We start from the raw sequence: 22153 nt of genomic DNA on the forward strand, positions 1-22153 counted from the left end.
GACCTTGGACATGTAACTTAACCTACCTGTAAAGTGGGGATAGCACTAGGGCCAGGGAGTTATGGGGGTTATGAGGACTCAATGAGGAATGTGACCCCAAAGCTCTCCGCGCAGCTCCCGGCACGTAATAAGCACTCAGTAAGTACCGGCTGCGTGTTGAGTATGGCGTCAAACGGTATTTATTATATTGCTTTAGCTCTTTGCCTTAACTGCATCCTCTGCTTAAAAATCGGTAATCCTGGCTAATATGTATGCCCAGTTTTTCTAAAACGTCATTATTTTTTAAGTCCGTTTACATGGAAATAAGAGCCTACCTTCTCCTTAGCTAACCACACCCGTGGAAATCTGCTGGCATAAATTAGAATCCAGATAATACATCCGCTTGGTGGCGGGACGACCAAATAAAGTCAAAGGGCTCAGACGAAAACCTTTCCAGCATTAGCTTCACACACTCAATGCCTTGACATGAAAGAGTTAATCCTAGGCCTGGGTCCTGACTCCGGACCATCTCCATCCATCCAGCAGGCCCAAGAAGGACAGGGGAATGCTCTGAACCTGAGGCTGTATGGGGGTGCTGGGGAAATTCTGTCCTGTTTCCACCCTGCTCTCTTTCTGTGCTCTCCTCCACCCTGCCCCTCAGTCCCCTTCCCTGCCCTCCAGAGCAGACCCCAGCTCATCCCTCCCCGGCCTCTCCTCACCACTCTGCTCTCCCAGACGGGTTTGTTAGGGCATGAGAAATGGCTCCGTGGAATAAAGATGTTTTCCCTCTGATGAGCACATTTGCAGAAGGTATGTCAGAGATCCTGGGGCTGGGGTTGGGCGGTCTCTCAAGAAAGTTGTTTTCCCCCTATCTCCCCCCCCCCCCGCGCCCCGCCTTCTTTCCCCTCTCCCTCCAGTGCCCCCGCCCCACTTTGCTTACTTATTGGAAGAGTAATAAATATTGGGCCGACAGGCCCTTCTCACAGTTACAAAGCCTACCTGTAAGCGAGCTCAATAATTAGCAGTCTTGAAGATGATATATGACTTTCATTACCCTTTGGGACTGGAGACTAAATGAGGACAGAGCTAATTGCCGTGCAAAGCAGTTTGGCATGAATGAGAAAAATGCAAGCCCTGTCTCCTGCCAAAAAAGGGCCCTATTGCCGCTCTGATCTCAAGGCTGGTTTCTGCCGCAGGAGTTCACTCAGTGTCCATAAATCATGGGCTGCTTACAGCTGGGGTTGCCCTGAGTCGTCAGCGGGCTGTGCGCTGAGTGACAGATCCCAGCCGACTGCATGAGAGCTTCAGCTCGCTCCTTTCTTCTCCTCCTCCTCGTCCTCTTCCTCCTCCTTTTGGCACTGACCAGAAAATTAAACCCAGACTCCTCAGAGAGGGGAGGCCAGGCGGGGGTGGCAGCTGTTGACTTGGGTTGGGTTCTGGATGCCCGTTCCCAGCTAGTCACGCCCTGCACACGGCCTCCCCCTCCTCAAAACATGCCCTGGGCCCTGAGGCCAGGGGAGGAGGGCTCCCTCCATCCTCCAGAGGAGGCAGGCCCCTCCTGGAATGCTCCAGACTGAGCTTTTGTCCTTGGTTTGTCATTGAGACAAATGTGGCCTCTCTTCTGGCCACATGGCTCCCTCTTCCCCCGCCACCCTCTCAGGAAATGTTTCCCTTCCCTTAAAGGGGAAGGACTGACACCAGCCACATGTGTGTCTGCAGCTGACAGATGTGCACAAGCCACAGAGGGTGGAGCTGGCTGTGACGGACTGGCTGCCACAAGGGGACACCTCCTAGAAACCTTTTCATCTCTGCCCCTCAGCCCTACCCCTCGGCCACTCCGCAAGGATCCCTGCTTCTGAGAGTCCAGGGTGGGAAATGCTCTGACCACGCCAAGCACCAGCCCCATCCCCTTCCAGTCACTCTTCAGGGTTGGGAGGGGGAGTTCCCTCCCTTGCGGGCAGACACCAATTTCACACTCAGAGCTGAGCTTCCTGGCTTTTCTAAGGGCAGTCATATAATTAATTCTTAGTGTGGCCAAATTATATTTGACACTTAATTTAAAACTCAGGGTTCCATAATGCAAAATGCTCTCCTGGTAATAAGGGTGACAGGCACAATGAGTGAGTGTGTCACTTGACAGCCAGGGTCGGAGGGGTGGCTCTGTAACTCCCAAAGAGAGAAGGGAGCCGACTTTTAGTGAACAGCTACTTTACATCCAGACATTTCCTGGGTGTCTTGCTTTCTTTCTCATTACCCCATTTCTTTCTTCGCTTCCTTCCCAACAAGGCTGGGAGGCAAAGTGCTAGGTATTGCCTCCCTTGTGCAGATGAGACCAAGACCCAGCGAGGTTCATCCACTCAAGGTCATCCCGTCAGGGAAGAAGCCAAGCCAGTGTTCATGATCTTAGGAGCCTCCTACTTTGTGTCATTCAAGTCCTCCTTTAAGGATGGGGGCAGAATTTCCCCAAACTGGAAGCCTCAGCTGCTCTACCAGGGGGAGAGTAAGGGCCAGACTTGGGCTACGGATTGCAGAACGCCGGGCTGCGGCAGCCTAAACAAGTAGAGGTTATTTGTCTCCCATAAGAAGGAGGCCAGAGGCAGGTCATCCAGGACTGGTGCAGCCAACAGCGACTTCAAGAACCCAAACTCTGTCTTTCCACGCCATCATCCTTGCACGCTAGCTCCTTGCATTCTGGTGACCAAGCGGCTGGTGTACTACCAAGCACCGTGTCTCAGTCCAGGGATGGAAAAGGGGTGAGGAGGAGTGCTCCAGCCAAGACTTTGTCTTTCTTTTGGGGAAGAGGAGCCTTCCCCAGCAGACTTCCCAGCATCTCATTTACCAGAACTGGATCCCATATCTCCCACCTTCTCCCTGCATCTAGACCAATCATAAGCCAGGGGAATGAGTTGCCACAGTTCATTTAAACCAATCATGATTCATCTCCTGGGGCTGGAGGGAGGCCCCAGAGTCCCAGCTTCCCAAAGATCAAGACCCTCCAGTTGCTAGTTCCAAAAATCACACTGTTAACAGGGAAGGAGAGGGGATGGCTGTTGGGTATGCAATGGACGGTGTCTGCCGCCCCTAGTCCTTACCCTTGGTCACCTCTTGTTCTCAAGGAAGAGAGCCGGGGCCCAGCTGGAGAAGTTCTGATTCACTGGATATGTGCACAGACAGCTTTGGGGGAGTTTTGGAAATGTGGTTCCCTCTGAAGCTACCATATTCCCCAGGTTTTATCCACCCCGAGCTCCCTGGTGGTAGGAGTCCGTGTTCTGCCCTTTGGACCTGGGTCTGGGGATCTATATGCGTGCATGGGGAGGGGTGACACCATGACCACTCTCCTATGTGTGAGCCCCAGAGCCAGCTGTGCACTCTGCTTAGGGCAGACAGTGCAATGAGTGAGTGGAGTGAGGGGTAAGTCCCACAGGAAGGTAAAATCAGCCTGCTAGAGACCCTGTCATCTTACTGAGAAACTTCGCACTCTGGTTTTGTAAAACCATTGACAGTCAAGTTGATGAAGGCTGTTAGTAAGAGGGTTGTTCTCTTCCCACCTCCACCGGCAGCTGGGGCAGGACCGAGCATTCCCTCCCCACCGAGTCTATAGCACCCAGGGGAAAGTTCTCATCACTCTCTCCAGCTGGGGGCAGATTCACTAGTTGGGAGAGGCATCTGTCCCGAAGCAGGGTGGAGATAAGTGGCTCATTCAAACAGGGCCACTGGGCTGGGGGTCGGGGTGCTACTCAGCACCAGTAACCAGCTCACTTCCCAGCCTGCAGGACTCCACAGGCCTTTTCTGGGCTCCTGCCTGCCTCTCTCACTCCCAGATTTCAGATATGGCCCAGAACTTTCCCAAAAGGCTCCTCCACGCAGATTGGAAGGATGACAGGAGGTTTCTGAGTGCTATGGCCCATTTCAGGCTCCAGGTGCAAACCAGGTCACATCTCTCTTTCCTCAAGATCCCAATGGCTTCTCATGTCCTTGAGAATGAAACTCAGACTCTTTACTTTGACCTACAAGTAGGGTGACCTGTTATCCCAACATTATTATTAGTAGCACCCCTTTCAGTCTCAAATGTGTACTAGTCTAGATGATAAATTATGTGGCCACCTTATCAAGCAGTAGGCTCTGCATGTTCCCAGCCCTGCCTCTGCCCCCAGGCTCCTCCTTCTGCCTCACTCCAGCTTGCACACCTCACTGTAGCCAGGCAGAGCCATTTTTTTTTTTTTTAAGTACGCTCCAACCCAGCAAGGAGCCAAACACGGAGCCCAGCTTGGGGCTTGAACTCACAACCCTGAGATCTTAGCTGGGATCAAAAGTCGGACTCTTAACCAACTGAGCCACCCAGACACCCCAGGCAGAGCCATTCTTTGAAGGGACCTAGCTCTTGCCTGCTTCAGGACCCTCGTGCCCACATTACCCCACCTGGAACACACCTAGTTCTACTCAGCTCTCAGGTCTCATTTCAATGTTCCTTTTCTCAGAGAGGTCCTCCTTTATCCCCTATGAACCTTAGTTCTATCATACCAATGATGTTATTTTCCTTTATTGCCAGAATCATCAATTCGATGACATGTTTATTCGTTTAATACCTGTTTCCTCCGCTGAATTGTAAGCAGTCACCCCTGTATCTCCAAAACCTAGCAGAGGCTATTGCCCTGTAACTGTTTTATGGATGAATGAATGAATGAATGAATGTTTCTCCCTAATGCATACGCCCACTCCCAAGATAATGAAGTCTCTATAGTCATCTGCAAGGAGATGTGATTCTAGCACAATTTGAGTTTCCCAACAATATAACACTTCACTCTGAGCAGCCTATCACAGTAGGATGTCCAATAAAGGCCGTTATGGAATGAGAGACACTGTACCGTAAGGCCTTCCCTGCACCTGGTTCTCATCTTACTCTAGGAGGGAGATCAGCCAATCTGTCTCCAAATCCACATCGCCATATACAATGTCATAGTGAACGTATACACATCACCTTATGGACCTGTAAGAACATTTCCCCGGAATCTAGATTACCCAGGTAGCTGAATCAGTAGTTCATCAGAGATACACATACTTAATATACTTAAATGGACTTAACCCCTGCGTTTTTTGGCCTGCATAAGTTCTAGAATTCTTGGGCCAATTATCCATCTTGATCCATTTGGCTCAAGTGGGGCCTTGAGCCAAATTTAATTTGATAAAAAATATACACCATTCTTCTATTCCAAGTATCATGGAAAATTTGCTACCTGCTCTAGATACAGCTTTATGTGATATTCTCTCCCCTTGGGAAAAGGCATCAGAATGAGCTGGATGCTATGGAGGTGGCCTGGGCAGTGTGAATCCTTGTCCAGCCCCTGGCATAGGTGAGGAGCAAGAGAAGAAAAAGAGAAAGCTCTGCTAAGGGCTGGCTCTCCTGGAAGTATGATGGCATTCATTCTCCTGGAAACCCACAGGAAAATCCATTATACAGAACACTAGGTGCATTGTTCTGAGACCTGGGCTGGACTGATAGCAACAACCAGAGCCCTCCTATGCCTAGAGAGACCAGCATGCAAGCTAGGAACCACAGAAGGGTCAGCCTGGGGGCTTGTGGGAAGGGAAAGAAGAGGGAGGGTCCCCAGATTAGCCGCAGCAGACTCAAAACAGAAAAGCCGTTCTGCTCCCACCCCGTATCCCCAGTCATAAGACAAATGCCTACTTGGCTCGTCTGCAGCCTGTCCACAGGCCAGCCCAGGCCCGATGAACTCTGGCGTGGGACATCCAGAAACTGGGCAGGATGACTATATGAGCAGCCTGGAATTTCACCTGAACAGACAGAAGGAAGAACCCTGTCCCAGGGGAGCAGCTACAGATGGCTTCCCAAACTCCGGTAGAATGCATTCAGATTTGCAGACAGACATACAGACAGATGTGCACTCAGGGATGACAGATATACAGCTGTGGGTGCAGAGATGCATCCTGTCATATAAACTCTCTCTTCTTCCAGCCAATCCCATAAGCCACCTCAGTATCCTCCAGAACTGCTAGCCTCCCAGTTTAATGGCACTATTTTGAAAGCAAAAGAGCACTGAGTACTTTCACTTCCAGCCAAGATGGAGTTACAGGGACTGGATTTATTCTCCCACCTGAAACAATTAAAACATAGTACAAAATATATGAGACGATTTTTGAGACACTGAAAATGAAGCTTGGGAAATCAACAAGGTGAGCCATACACTTTTCCCAACTTACTGCTTTGAGAGTTTCCAGGATGCAGCAAAGGGAGGAAGAATTCCAGGCAGATCTTAGTTAAGGAGATAAATTAAGGACATGCAGCTAAGATGACCCCTGAGGAAACCAAGGTATCTGGCATTTGCAGGATAGATATCCTGGAAAGGAGAGAGCTAGACAGACAGACAACCTCAGAGATGTGCAGTTCTCCCTTAAATACGCAGCAAAGTACTGGCCAGTGCATGGTGTATGAGGATGCTACCCAAGGCTACTGAAAGAACTGTCGGAAAAGATTAGAGGGCCAAGAATATTTCCTGTTTCCACCAGCCAAACTGGAACCCCTCATTTTTCTTTGGGCATTGGGTAGAGTACTTAGAAGAGTCTTGAAAAACTAGCCCTAGACAAACACTACTCTGGCTCCACTAGCAAATTTTAAAAGCAAGACGCAAAAGGATCAAACTGTTTCGAGTAACTCAATGGCATCCAGAACAAAGCTCAAAAAGATTTACGCAAATACAAAGTACTCAACAAAGTAAAATTCAAAGTGTCTGGCATTCATCAAAATTTACTACCTATGTAAAGAAGTAAGAACATGCAACACATAAAGAGGAGAAAAATCAATCAATAAAAACCCAGAACTGACACAGACATTAGAAGTAGCAGACAAGAACATTAAAACAGCTATTGCAACTGTATCTATATTTCCAAAAGCTGGAGGAGAGAGCAAACATGGTAAATAGAGAAATGGAAGACACAAAAAAGACCCATATCAACTTCTAGAGAAATAAAATTGACCAAATCATCAGCTAACTGTAGAACAACTCAAGAATCCTCACATATAAGTATATAATTATACAATATTATGTAATATATATTAGATATAATACAAATACACACACAACGTGAATCCCCAAAGGAAAAGAGAGAGAAAGAAGAAATAATGGCCACAGTTTTTCAGCAAACTACTACTAAAGCTTACTCAAGAAGAAATAGATATCCTGGACATTCCTGTATCTCTTATAGAAATCAAGTTCATAGTCATAAACCTTCCCAGTCTCAGATGACTTTACTGGTAAATTCTATCAAACATTTAAGTTAGAAATAACATCCATCAATTCTACACACTCTTCCAGAAAGTTGAAGAGGATAGAATACTCCTAAACTCATTCTATGAGGCTCACCTTACTATACCAAATTAGACAAAGACACTACTAAAAAAGAAAACTGTTGACCAATATCCCTTGATGTAAAAATTCTTAACACAATTTTAGCAAGTTGAGTCCAACAATATATAAAAAGAGTAATACATTATGACTAGGTAGGGTTTATCCCAGGGATGCAAGATTGACTTAACATCCAAAAATCAAATAATATGATACACTATATTAATAGAATGAAGGTGATAAAAATCAGTTGATTATCAGTTGATACAGAAAAAGAACTTGACAAAATCCAGCACCCGTTCATGATGAAAATTCTCAGGAACTAGAAACAGAAGGAAATATCCTTGACCTGATAAAGGGCACTACAGAAAGTTCACAGCTAGCATCACACTTAATGATGAGAGACCTGATGCTTTTTCCTTAAGATCAGGAACAAGAGAGTAATGTCACTCTTGTCACTCCTAGTCAACATGGTACTAGAGGTTCTAGACAATCCAGTAAAGCAAGAAAAGATTTTTTTTTTTAGGAGAGAGAGAGAGCATGTGGGGGGGGGGGTCAGAGGGAGAGAGAGAATCTTAAGCAGCTCCATGCTCAGCACGAATGCAGGGCTCCATCTCAAGACCCTGACTGAGATCATGACCTGAGCTGAAATCAAGAGTCAGGTGCTTTAATCGACTGAGCCACTAACGTGTCCCAAGGCAAGAAAAGATTTTTAAGAAAGCATCCAGATTGTAAAAGAAGAAACAAATAGTCTTTATTTGCATGTGAAATGATCATCTATGTAGAAAATCCATTGGTATCTACAAAAACCTACTGAAACTGAGCTTAGCAAGATTGCAGGATACGAGATCAATGTCCAAAAATCAATTGTATTTCTATCTAGCAATGAACAATTGGAAATTTAAACAGAAATTCATACTCCATTGTAGTAGAAATTAGAATGACTATCATCAATCAAAAAGATAAGAGATAACAAGTGTTGGCAAAAAGTAGAGAAAAGAGAACACTTACGCACTGTTGGTCGGAATGCAATTTGGTGCAGCCACTACAGAAAACAGAACGGAAGATCCTCAAAACATTACAAAAGAGAACTACCATATGATCCAGCAATATCCAGTATATACTTACTTCTAGGTATATAACCAAAGGAAATGAAAACAGAACAAAGAGATATCTGTACTCCCATGTTCATTGTAGCATTATTCACAACAGCCAAGATACAGAAACAACCTCAGTGTCCATCAATGGATGAGTGGATAAAGGAGACGGGACATATATATAAACAATGGCATATTACTCAGCCAAGAGAAGGAAGGAGATCCTGCCATTTGCAACAACATGGACAGAACTTGAAGGCATTATGCTAAGTGAAATAAGCCAGGCAGAAAAAGGAAACTAGTGCATGGTAACACTTGCATACGGAATCTAACAACGGTCAAACTCATAGAAACAGTAGAAAAGTAGTTGTTAGGGATTGCGGTTGGGAATATAGGAAGAGGTTGGTAAAGGGGTACAAATTTTCAGCTGTAAGATCAAGTCTGAAGATCTATATGTACAACATGGTGAGTATGGTTGATAACACGGTATCACATAAATGAAATTTGCTAAGAGCATAGAGATTAAATATTCTCACTCCCCCCCAAAAAAGATAAATGCATGAAGTGATAGATGTCAATTAACTAGATGGTGGGGGAGGGGACTCCTTTCACAGTGTATATGTGTATCAAATTGTGGTAATGTCCACTTTAAATACCTTACAATTTTGGGGTGCCTGGGTGGTGCAGTCGGTTAAAGCTTCTGACTCTTGTTTTTGGCTCAGGTCATGATCTCAGAGTCATGGGACTGAGCCCAGCGTCGGCTCCATGCTCAGCGTGGAGTCTGCTTGTCCCTCTCCCTCTGCTCCTCCCCGCACTCATGCCCTCTTTCTCTCTCTAAAATAAATAAATAAATAAATAAATAAATAAATAAATAAATAATCTTGATATCTCTTACAATTTTGTCAATTATACCTCAATAAAGCTTTAAATGTTTTTAAAAAATCATATAATACCATCAAAAATATGAACTATTTAGGGGTAAATCTGACAAAAGATGTGTAAGAATTACATACTGAAAACTACAAACCATTTCTGAGAGAAAATAAAGAAGACCTAAATAAATGGAGAGATATACCAGGTTCATAGGTCAAGAGATGGTTAGGAGGTCACCTCTCCCCCAAATTCATGGACAGCATCAAAGCAATCCTAATCAAAATCCTAACAGGATTTTGGCAGAACCTGACAAATTCTAAACTGATTCTAAAGTTCATACGGAAATACAAAAAAACTTAAAATAGCCAAAACAACTTTGAAAAGCAGCAAAGGTGGGGGTCTAGCACTACCAGATCTCAAGACCTGTTGGAAAGCTGCAGTTCTAGCAAGATAGTGTGGAACTGGCATCAAGAGAGACAAACAGATCAGTGGAACAGAAAGAGACCCACACATATGTGGACAATAAATTTTCAACAAAGATGCAAAGTCAATTCGGTGAAGAAAGGCTAGTCTTTTCAGCAAATGGTGCTGAAACAATGGACGTGTATATGTTAAAAAAATGCAGTTTGAGCTCTACCTCATACCATATGCAAAACATTAGATCAAAATGGATCATAGACATACCACGTAAAACCTAAAACTGGAAATTTCTAGAAATCTTTGTACCTTGAGTTAAGCAAAAATTTCTTAGATATGACATCAAAAGCAGGATACATAAAGGCAAAAAATGATGAACTGGACTGGATCGAAATTAAAGTTGTCTACTCTTCAAAAAGCACTGTTGAGAGAATGAAAAGACAAGTCATACATTTGGAGGAATACGGGCAAATCACACATCTGACAGAGGACTTGTATCTCAGAAACATGAAGAACTCTCAAAATTCAAAAATAAGAAAACAACTCAATATAAAAGTAATCAGCACAATATTTGAACAGACACTTTCCCCAGGAAGATATACATATGGCAAATAATAATCAATAGGGAACTGCAACGGAAAGCCATATTAGGATACCACAGCACAGCCACTAGGATACATAGTTGAAATCTAAAAGACTGACCATACCAAGTGTTGGTAAGGATGTGGCAGGACTGGACCTTTCATACACTGTGACTAGGAATGCAAAATGGTCTGATCGCTTTGGAAAACAGTTTGACAGTCTCTCCAGGAAGTTAAATATCTACCTAGCATATGACACAGCTTGTTCCCAGATACGTGCCCAGAAGAAACGAAAGCATAGATCCACATGAAGACCTGTAGACCAATGTTGTAGCAGCTTTATTTGTAATAGCCCCACACCGGAAACAACCCAAATACCCGTCCACCGGCGAACGGACAAGCAAGGGCTATACTGAAAGAACAGAGTGCCACGGCGCGGCTTGTGCACCCGTATCCACAGCAGCAGTATTCACAACAGCCAAAAGGTGGAAGCAATCCAAGTGTCCACCGATGGATGACGGCATAGACAAAATGGGGTCCACGCGTGCGATGGAATATTATTCAGCCTCTAAAAGAAAGGAAATTCCGACATTTGCTACAACATGGATGAACCCCGAGAACATTATGCTCAGTGAAATAAACCAGACATAAAAAGACAAATACTGTCCAGTTCCTCTTATTATGACAGCTCTAAAGTTGCTAAAGTTGTCAGATTCCTAGAGACAGATAGTAGGAGGGGGCTGTCACGGGGTGGGGGCGGGGAGAATAAGGAATTACTGTTTAATGGGTACAGAGTTTCAGTTTTGCAAGATGAAAAGAGTTCCCTGACTGGAGGGTGGTGACGCTGCCCCACGGGGGGAGTGTACTTGACACCACTGAACCGTCTACACTTAAAAATGGTTAAGGTGGTCAATCTTATGTTATGTGTATTTTATCACAATTCAATTTTTTTAACTTTTTTTTTTTAATACCAGGGAAAGAAAGAGATTCCTTGAAAGTCTCCTAGACAGCTTCCTGAAGGAGGTGGCATTTGAGTGGGATCCAAAAGGAAAATAGGATTTACATGGAGAAGAGGACTTGGGCATCCCAGGCAGGGCACAGCTTGAGTAAAGGCAGGAGGCTGGGACAGGCTGCAGGACATGGGGTCAGAGAGCCGGCAGGCAGCGGGGCACCTGGGGCTGGGGGGGGGGGGGGCAAGGCTGAGAAGTTGACTGGAGCCACGCCACAAGGGCCTCTCAGCCTCTGTTAGAGAAGAGACATTTGTAAACATCAGCCCTGAGGGAGCCAGACCCACAGCGCCATGGCCCCATCAAGACAGCCATTCGGGAAGGGAAAGACTTGGGATCGGCTCTGGAAAGTCGTGGAAAAATAAACATGTCCCTGGACATTCAGGAAACGCTCGGCAAGGCTGTGTCCAGGCGGGGCTGTTTGCTTATTTGTGACTTTCCTGCTTTCCATCACCCTGTCAGCAGCCACCCTGCCCCTATTGTGACCCTGACACCTGGCCCAGCCTGGCCTCAGTTATTGGCTTCAGAAGATAACGGGTCCCTGGGAGGGGCAGGCAGGAGGGGCAGCACACATAGGGTTGGAGGGTGACTGGCGTGTCAGAGTGCATGGGCACACAAGCAGGTCTGGCAGCATTGTGATGGGCAAAAGATGTGTGTGCGGGCATGTTTGCACACATGCACACGAGTGGGTCCGTGTGTACGTGGGAAAGCTGATACATGTTAACAAGTGTGCGTGTGCACGCGTGCATGCGCACATAAATGCGTCACACCGGACAGAGTAGGTGGTGGCCTGGGTGAGACAGTGTGGACTCTAGCCTCAGACATACTGGGTTCGAATCCAAACTCATGCGAGTTACTTAGCCCCTCTGTGCCTCAGGTTCTGTATCTGTTAAATGGGAAAAATAAGATTACCAATCTCACAGGGCTGTGGAAAGGACTGACATGAATTCATGAATAAAAAGCACTAGATGAAATGGCACTGGTACATAGTAAGTGCCTAATAAGTGCTAGCAGTTATTCATAAGTGTACCCGTGTGTGTGTGTGTGTGTGCAGACAAGTGTGTGTCTGCATGGGTTCTGAGTGTGGAAATGTGAGCAGCTTTGCAGTGAATGAGCACGAATGCTCTCGAGGGCTCATGTGCCAGGATTCGGGAAAGAGCAGCCGTAACCAGCCAAGGGCCAGCCCCCAGGGAGCTTTCCCAGCCTGGCAGCCAGCCCTTAAGAGCCCCGGGCCCAGCCTCCCTGTGGAGGCAAGCAAGGCCTTCGGGCAGCTTCCTTCTCCACAGCTCTGGGACCCCGGGAGCAGGCCCTGCACAAGCCTGGCTTCTTCCTGCCTTGGACTATTCAAGCCTCCTGTTGTCCTTCCATTTCCTCAGGCTGGAGGATCATGGGTACTTTCTTCTATCAAAGGTCACTGACCCCAAAAAGAAATCAAGCAAGGGTCACATACGAAAATCAACTTAATCTGGGGACTGTTTTTCCTTGAAAAATAACAAAGGAACTCAACTCCTCTGGTTTTTAAATCAAGAACAGTAAGTGGCGCCAGTTCTAAAAAACAAGTCTTCAATTTCATATTATGTGAAATTGCTTTATAAAGGATAAAGCACTTTACAGATGTGAGGAAGTCTTCTCTTTGAGAGGCACTAGGGTGGGGGAGGACCTGAGAAGGGGGAAAAGAAAGACCAAAAAGAAACCTGTGGTTTGGAGCTGAGCAGTTCATCCAGGATGTGAACCTCAGGTCCGGCCTTCTGTGTTCATAGGGGCTAACCAAGCCCTCTGGTCTTGAACTGCCCTAACTCTCAAACCTTCAAGGTTAGATCCCAGCTTTGGAACCAGCCTGGCCTGGATTCAAGTTCCAGCTCTGCCGTCACCAGCAGGGCTGCTGTGTTCAACACCGCGTCCCTGGAATTGTGTCCCCTCAGTTGTGGCCCAGAGCACTCATTGCTGGGGACACATGGTTAGTAAGCCATGGGATCGGTATCGCAGTGAGAATTCTGAGCTTTATGTCTGCTTTGGAGGCCTCAAAGCCTGTTCCTCACCTCCTGACTCCCAGCAATAGTCTAGGGCTACCCAGTTTGCTTGTCTCTAATTGACCCCCATTATCTACTCTCCCCCTTCTTCCTTTTAGTAACAGCAACTGCTGAGTGTCCACTGAACACGTGGCTCTCCACTACAGACTTCATTTCCCAGACTCCCTTGCAGCTGGGCGTGGCCCTCTAAGTTCCCACCAATGGGATGTGAGAGGAAGTGAGGTGTGTCCTGAGAAGGAAGCCTCTTGCCCTCCCATTTCTCCTCCCCTTCCTGAAATCTTCCAGGGGGTCTGGTGGAGTCCTTTTCAGCCAGGCAGGTAAGCACAGTAGTCTAGAGATATGGTTCAGCACTGGAGCCGCTAGCCACATGTGCCTATTTAAATTAATTAAAATTAAATAAAATGTAAAACTCAGTTCGTCAGTCACTCTAGCTCCCTTTCAAGTGCTCAACAGGCACAGGTGGCCAGTGCACACACTGAGAAGACTTTCATCATCACCGAAAGTTCTACTGGACAGCACTGTTCGGAGGATGTGGAGCAACCAGACAGAAGGAACCTGGGTCCTTGGACAACTTAGAAGAGCAGAGTCACCCTACAGGCTCCCCTCCCTGACTGCCCATCACCTTATATTTTTGCAAGAGAGAAATAAACCTGCTTTTATCTATTTGTCAATGCAGCCAAACCAATATCCTAATAAACACTTTTAAAAATCATTTAGGGGCACCTGCGTGGCTCAGTCGGTTAAGCATCCAACTCTTGCTTTCAGCTCATGTCATGATCTAAGGGTCATAGGATTGAGCCCTGAGTCAGGCTCCACATTCAGCAGAAGTCTCTTTGAGATTCTCTCTCTCCCCCTCCCCCTCCCCCTCCCCTTGCTTGGGCACTCTCTCTCTCTTTCTCTCTCTCAAATAAATAAATAAATAAATAAATAAATAAATATTTTTTTAAAAAATCATTTAAGTTACCAGAGACAGTTTCTATTGCTTGCAACTAATAATGTTGACTGTTACAAAAACAAGTAAAACAAGAAAGGAAAAAGAGGGGTTGCTGATGTGGTCTGGGGGACCAGGGAGGGTTTTCTTGGGAAAATGCTATTTATGCCAAGCGCATTGCCACTTGCTCTGTCCACAGCAATGAAACTGGGTTTAGCTCTTTGGGTCATACAGTGCCCAGGCCAAAGTGGGGTATGCAATGTGAGAGAAGATGACCCTCCCCCCAGATAGACCTAGATTTATTCACCCACAGAAAATGGCGGATCCTGGTTCTGAGGCAGAAAATGTGTAAGATGGGCCATGTTATACCAGTTAGCAAGGACTCTCCAAAGGCCACAAGGGTAGCGTCCAAAGGACTCAGGACCCAACTGAAGTGCTCCCTTTGGACAAAGATGGGACAAGTTGGGCATCAATAATAAAACTAACTGCAATACATTTGAAATGCATCAATATGTACAAATCTATACATTCATAATGATACTAAAAGCAAACATAACCAGAAAAATGGTAGGAAACTAACTTGTTCTTTTGAAGACTGGGAAATAAAAGGACAAATCCAGCCTTATTCTACCTTTTCTATATCAATCGTACTCAGTAACCAAATGGTAGACAAAGAAGTTTCTCTTTGCTAGCAAATGAAGAAGGAATGATGGTTTTTGCAGCCCCTTATGAATTTATGGATCTAGGTATTGAATATCAGTGGTCCCTGTTATCACACACACACAAAAAGACAACCAGACGTTATGTGTCTCCTGAAGGAAGACTATATCACCACAGAGTAGGGGTGCCAAAAACAAACAAAAAAACTAAAACAAAACAAAACAAAACAAAACAAAAAAACCTAAAAACCCCCCAGAAAACCCTAAATCTTATCAAACCTCTAGCTCCAACACCCAATTTATAGGAAATTCAGAGTCCAGAAGTCCAGAATTGTATGTTTGGTAAACATACAATTAGAAAATTCAGGCTACGAGAAACTCTTCTGAACAACATTCTGGTTTCTTCAACAGATCAACCCCAGGGGAAAAGAAAAAATAGAGGAGGCACTTATGGGATTGAAAAAGACTTAGAGATATATCATTACCGAATCACAATGTGCAGACCTTATTTAGATCCTGACTCTGACAAACCAGAATTTTTTTAAAAGTATGACATTAATGAGACATTTGGAAATTCGGAAAATGACCAGATATTTGATGATCTTAAGGAATTACTGTTCTTCTAGGTGTAATAATGGTATTATCAGATGAAATGATGTGATGTGTGGGATTTCCTTCAATATAATCTGTAAAGGACAGAAGTATATGGGGATGTGGATGAAATTAAACAGCCATGCATTGATAATTGTTGAAGGTGGGTGATGGGTGCACAGGGGTTCATTATACTCTTATCTTTCCGCTTGGATATGAAATTTTCTGTTTGACATCTTCTTAAAGACCCCTTTGGTATCTTTATCTGTTTGAAATTTTCTAAAAATGTATATATTCTTCAATAATTTACCACACACAAAATTGCAAGGCACAGATGAAGATGACTGGACCAAGGCAGAATTTGGTTTCTGCTGCCTTCCCCATCCCACCCAGAGCCACCCCCCTCTCTACCAGCCAGCCCACTGGTCCCAAGCCTGTCCCATGATGATTTTATCTCAGGGACCTCAATAATCTTGCCTGCCACTGGGTCTTTTTGTTGTTTTAGTAACCACCTTATTGAAATATAGTTCACACATCATACAATTCACCCATTTAAAATGTACTGTTCAGTGGTTTTTGGTATAGTCAGAGAAATGTGCAAGCATCACCACAGTCAGTTTCCGAACATTGCCACTGGGTCTTTATCATACACACATTCCAAAAGTTCTTCATACCTTCACATCTTATACAGAAAGAGTGAGAGTCTTGGTCCTTTCTCTTCCAGAAGGCTTCTGCATGTATGCCAGTTTTCCTGCAATGATACAAGTCCCATGTATCCTTTAAGTTATACACACACACACACACACACACCATGCCACCTCACTGGCCACCCCACCAAGAATGATGGTCTTCCAAGCCCAGTCTCAGGATGAGCAGAGGCCAGGAGGCATGCAGCTGTGAGCACAAGGGATCCGTAGCAACTACTAGGTCATTCGGAGGTGAAAGAAGCAAGAGATGGAGAAATCCTGGCTGGGCAGAGGAGACTAGGGTGGGCCCCTAGCCACGAAGGGCCACAGGTGTCCCTGCCTACAGGGGTGGGGGTTGCTCCCCTCTGCCCTCCTCCCAGGCAGGAAAGCCCTGTGCCCTCACCACCCCTTCCCTGCCCTCCCACCCCACTCCCAAGGCCTGCAAATCACGCAGGCCACTAAGCCTGGGCAGTCACACCTTTCAAAGCCGTGGTTTCCTTTATTTGAGGACAAGAGACATTTCCACTGTGGGCAGGCCGGCCAGGAGCCCTTTCTCCTTCCTGTCCTTCCTTCCCAAGGTATCAATCTTCTTAAACTTTATCCTCCCAGAGACCATCTGGATGAAAACCATTCAGGAAATGCGGCTGGGTACTAAGCCTAGAGCTCTCATCCATCTTGCCCTGTCAGAGCCCAGCATCCTGGCCTTAAAGAATCTTTACAGCTGAGGCCACCATCGGCCTCCTGCACTCTGGGAGCCTTCCAGACAACTCAGGACTGCAAACTGCCTTGCGTCTTCTCCAGCCCTTGCTAGACCCTTGATCCCACTCTGCTACATCACCCAGTTATAATATTCAGAGAAACAGTGTGGTAGAGTGGGAAGAAGAGAGACCTGGGGCTAGAACCTTTCTCTGCTGTGTGACCTTGGCCAAATGACCTGACCTCTCTGAGCCTCTGTGCCCTCACCAGTAATGGTAAAGATCAAATCAGATAATGTACTTTAAAATTATTCTCCTCTTCATTTATTCTGCTCGAGCCTGCTTGCTATTCCTTGAATTTGCCAAACATCCTCCTACCTCAGGGCCTTTGCACTTGTTCCCTATACTTGAAAGCTTTTTTTTCTGATAGCCATATGCACAGCCCACGGCCTGTAGGTCTCAGCTCAAAATATTACGTTGCCAGAGAGGCCTTCCTTGACCAGACTTTCTAAAACAGACTCTACTCCCACCCCCACCACCTCCATCCCTCTCTCTCCTTTACCCTGCTTTAATTTTCTTCAAAGCCCCTTAATACACCTAAGGCATTAGAGAGTAAAGTGTTTACTGACTGCCTATCCTCCTCACTAGAATGCAAGTTCAGTGAAGACAAAGACCACGTATGTTTTGCTCCCCGCTGAATCCCCAGTGCTGGGACAGTAGCAGGCACACAGAAAGCACTCAACAACTACTTAACCAGTGCAGAAAAAATGGTGGATTGCAGGGACACATTGCACAGTAGCAGGACCATCACAGGTGCTCGGTAAATAGGAGTTATTATTGTTACTAATTCAGAGGCGCTCAGAGGGGCCCCCAGGGAGCTGAATTTTTCAGAATGGGTGGAGCTAAAGAGAAGAACTCAGAAAACTCCCTGGCCTGAGGCAGACCTCGAGCTCCAATCACAGCAAGCCCTTTTCCCCAGTGTCATCTGGGAGCTTAGTCTGGGGTAGTAGGGGATTGGAATGTCCTGAGGCTGGACACCTCCCACCCACACCTGGTAGGTGTCCAGTTAGCCCCAGCAATGGGTTAATATGAGGCTCTTTGTCCCCACAGGGAACCCAAGCAACAGAAGGGACTGGCCACCAGGACCGAATTTGTGACACCCCCCCCCCCAGGCCAGGTGAGGAATTAGGCCAGGTCCAGTCAGAGGAACCAGAGAACAAAGTCGTGAATGTACCAGAAATGTACCTCCAGAAATCTGGGTTTTCCCGCTTCAGAAGAGGCTGGGCCCCAGAATTACAGAGGAAAGAGCAAATCTGTGCAGAAAGCCCAGCTCCACCACTTTGACTGTGTGACCTCGGCAAATCACTTAACCTCTCTGAGCCTCAGCTTCCCCATCTGTCAGATAGAAATAATAATATCCATCTCAAGATGCTGACCGGATGATTATTAAGAATAATACTAGATAACATTTACTTTGCTATGTGCCAGCGGCATTGCATTATCTCCTTTAAACATCCCTAATGTTAGACATTTCTATTCCTACTTTACAGAGGAAGAAACAGGTTCAGAGAGGGTAGTGACCAGCCCCAAACCACACAGCCGGGAAGAATCAGGGCAAAGCTGGACACAAGTGTGCTGGTTGGAAAGCCCTGTATTCACCACCACCTGCAGGACGCACTGAAGCACCTGGCCAGGCACAGAGTCCCAGGCAAGGTGAATTTTCTTCTTCCCTGAGCCTCAGCTCTGGGGGCAGATGAGCCCCACTCCAGGGGCTGAAGGCACCGAGAGCCAGGTGGCCCTTACTGGACTGGTTTGAGGCCGCGGCAGCAGTCCCCACCCCCAGCCAAGCACTAGCCGCCTGGGTTGGCTTCAAGCTTCCAGCAGGTGGCAAGAAGCTCCTTCCCCAACACCCCCTCCCCAGCGGGGATCAGGCTGGGCTCACCCCTGCAGAGGAAGTTCAGCTAGGTCAGGCCTGCCCCTTTCCCACAGCCCCAGAGTGACCCTCCACAGCTTTTCCACTCACCTCTGGGCTGAGAATCTCCCAAGGTCCCCCGCCCAGGGCCTGCGGGGGTTATGCTGCCATTGGTCTCGCGCCTTCCATAGGGGACAGCCTAATTCATGCATGACCCACACCAATAAATCAGGGAGGGGTGGGGGGTGGGGACATTCATAAATCCATATCAAACAGTCCCCAAATTATGACAGATGACACGGCAGTCATAAAATTGCACAAGCAAAACTCACCAAGTCATTAATTTCATGGCCATAGAAAATAAACAGACACATTTTTTCGCAGCCCTAATAAATTTTTAAAAACTCAAAGAATGGTCCATCTGCTTCGAATAATTTTTAATTTCCTATTCTGTCTCATTCCCATTAGCTATTCCACTGAGATATTTGCTAAATTCTTTCATTTACCTCCTCCCATCTGTATTCAATTACCCTATTCCCAAATAGAGTGAGTTTTTGTTTCTCCTAAGCGCGGGACAAAATACCCCCGCCTGTACCTTAAAGCAAATGTTATGTGTGTTTTATTATCTGTTAGACCGTATGAGTCATTCTAACTCGATTGCCTGTGTGGAAAGGTTTGGAGAGCAATCTGATTTTGATGTTTTTTGGCTTGGGTGGAAAACACCTGCCCGATTCTCAAAGCTAATCTATTAACGTGGTAAATGCTGGAGCAGATGTTCCTGAGTGAGCGAGGGGCCGAGCCGGGCTGTGACCAGGCCCGGAGGGTCGGGCACACAGTGGAAATGCTCGGAGATCAGAGGCCAGAAACGTCACTGCGGGCCTGAGCTGTCACAGAGTCGTATTTTCTGGCGGCCCCAGGCTCTGGCTGTGCAGTGACTCCTCGCTGCCTCCCTGGGCTCTGAGCAGCCACTCAAGATAGAAGGACATTTCAAGGTCACCTGGTCCACTCCACCACCCTCCTGTTTTTTACCTAAGGGACACCGAGGCCCAGAGAAGAAACGTGTCTTGCCCCAAACCACACAGCATCCTGAAAAAGGACAACATCCTTTTAGGCTGATCTGATGTCAGGAGACCCTGCAAGTGAGCTGAGACCCATGTTGTGGAGCTGAAATATGGACAGGAGGGGGTTCTGCGAGCACACTTTCCCCCCAGTGCCTTCTACCCAGGAAAACAAGATCACTGACGGCCTTTCCAGTCTAAAACTTTTCTATTGCAGGCGTCTGGCTGGCTCAGTCAGTTGCGCATCTGCTTTCGGCTCGGGTCATGATCTTGGGGTCCTGGGATTCAGCCCCACATTGAGCTCCCTGCTGGGCAGGGACCCTGCTTCTCCCTGTCCCTCTGCCTGCCACTCCCTCTGCTTCTGTTCTCTCCCTCTCTCTTTCTCTCTCTCTTTTTCTCTGTCAAATAAATGGACAAAATCTTCAAAAGAAAAAAAAAACATTGAACTTTTCTATTCCATCTTTCCTCATCCTGCAGGAGTTGGGCCAGGCCCGCAGGAAGCGGGGTGAGGGGCTGAAGCCTTGCTCCAGGATGGGTTAGTTTCAGCACTAAGTACACACTGGGAACTGCGGAGCTCAGGAACCTGGACTTCCAGGCCAGGCTGCAGATCTGAGGGGGAATCAGGGTCTTCCGAGATGCATGGTATCTATGTAGCTGCACTCTGGGCGCCCACATCCCCTGAGCCCCCATTAAATCCACGCTTGCTAGTGACTTCCTACTATGGGCACCTACGACACTGCCTGAGAGCCTTCTCTGGCCTGGGATCATGCTCAGTAGACCCTCACGACAGGCCAGAGGGGCCAGGGACTTGATACCCCCAAGGGCAACCCTAAAACAATGATGAATGGGAGTTGGTGTGCAAATATCCCCGCTCCCTCCCCTCTTGGATGGGACAATTCTGAGACATGTTCTATACACCTGGTTCTCAACCGGGTATGATCTTGCCCCCAAGGGACATTGACAATGTCTGGAGATATCTTGGTGGAATGGGTGCTACCTGCATCTAGTTGGTAGAGGCCAGGAGGCTGCAAACCTCCTACAGTGCACAGGACAGCCCCCCAGCCAATAATTATTCAGCCCAAAATATCAGTAGTGTGGATGTTGAGAAACGCTATTCTATACCCTCTCCCAGAGGGTCCCAATGGGATTGAGCCTCAGATGCCCATATCAGTAACCTGCTCACTAAGGCACACTCTCCTGACTTCTTTCCCTCCCCTGGCTCACTTCCCCACTCTCCTTTCAGCACTTCCTAGGACCACCTCTCACATAACTACTTTTACTCAAATCCTCATCTCAAGGTGTGCTTCTTGGGGACCCAACCTAAGATCATCCATTACTACAGTCATAGCAACAACCTTGGAAGGTTCTCAAAGACCTGGGTTCCTATTTCAGCCATCTACACTCTTACCATGCATATTCGGTCCCAGTGACACCCACACTGACGTGGCCACTTAAGGACTCACATATGGGGGCACATCAGACCAGCCTGGCCAGGAGGCCCTTTGGTCCTATTCAGGTGCACAAGGTGATTGAAGCTGTGTTTACCCTGAAAAGTGACATAAGACTTGAGTACCAATTCAATATAACCCCTACCAGAACCTCAGCTGACTTCTTTATAGAAACGGATGAGGGATGTCTGCATGACCCAGTCGGTTAAACGTCAGACTCTTGATTTTAGTTCAGGTCATGACTCAGGGTTGTGAGATTGAGCCCCCACCATCAGACTCTGCACTCAGTGGGGAGTCTGCCTGGGATTCTCTCTCTCCCTCTGCACCCCCTTTCTAAACTAAATAAATAAATCTTTTTTAAAAAATGGATGGACTGATTCTAAAATTCATATGGAATTCCAGGTGAGCAGGAACAGCCAAAACAATACTGAAAAAGAACAGAGTAGGAAGACTCATACTTCCTGACTTCAAAACTTGTCACAAAGCAACAGGAGTCAAGGTAGTGTGGTACTGACACAAAGATATGTAGATCAATAACCTAGAATTGAGAGTAAATAAATACCCATATATCTGTGGTCAACTTTTTTTTTTTTTAAACGTAGGCTCAACACTGAGCATGGAAACGAATGCAGGGCTTGAACTCACAACCCTGAGATCATGACCTGAGCCGAAACCAAGAGTCGGATGCTTAACTGACTGAGCCACCCAGGCACCCCGACACTTATCCTTAAAAGATAAATTATCATTTAAGAAATCATTTCAGTCTTATTGGGAATTCAGGTATACAATTTTTGGTTGGTATAACTTTTTAAAACCCTTTAAATCTAC

The sequence above is a fragment of the Ursus arctos genome, unplaced genomic scaffold, assembly GCF_023065955.2.
Source record: "Ursus arctos isolate Adak ecotype North America unplaced genomic scaffold, UrsArc2.0 scaffold_7, whole genome shotgun sequence".
Classification (NCBI taxonomy): Eukaryota; Metazoa; Chordata; class Mammalia; order Carnivora; family Ursidae; genus Ursus; species Ursus arctos.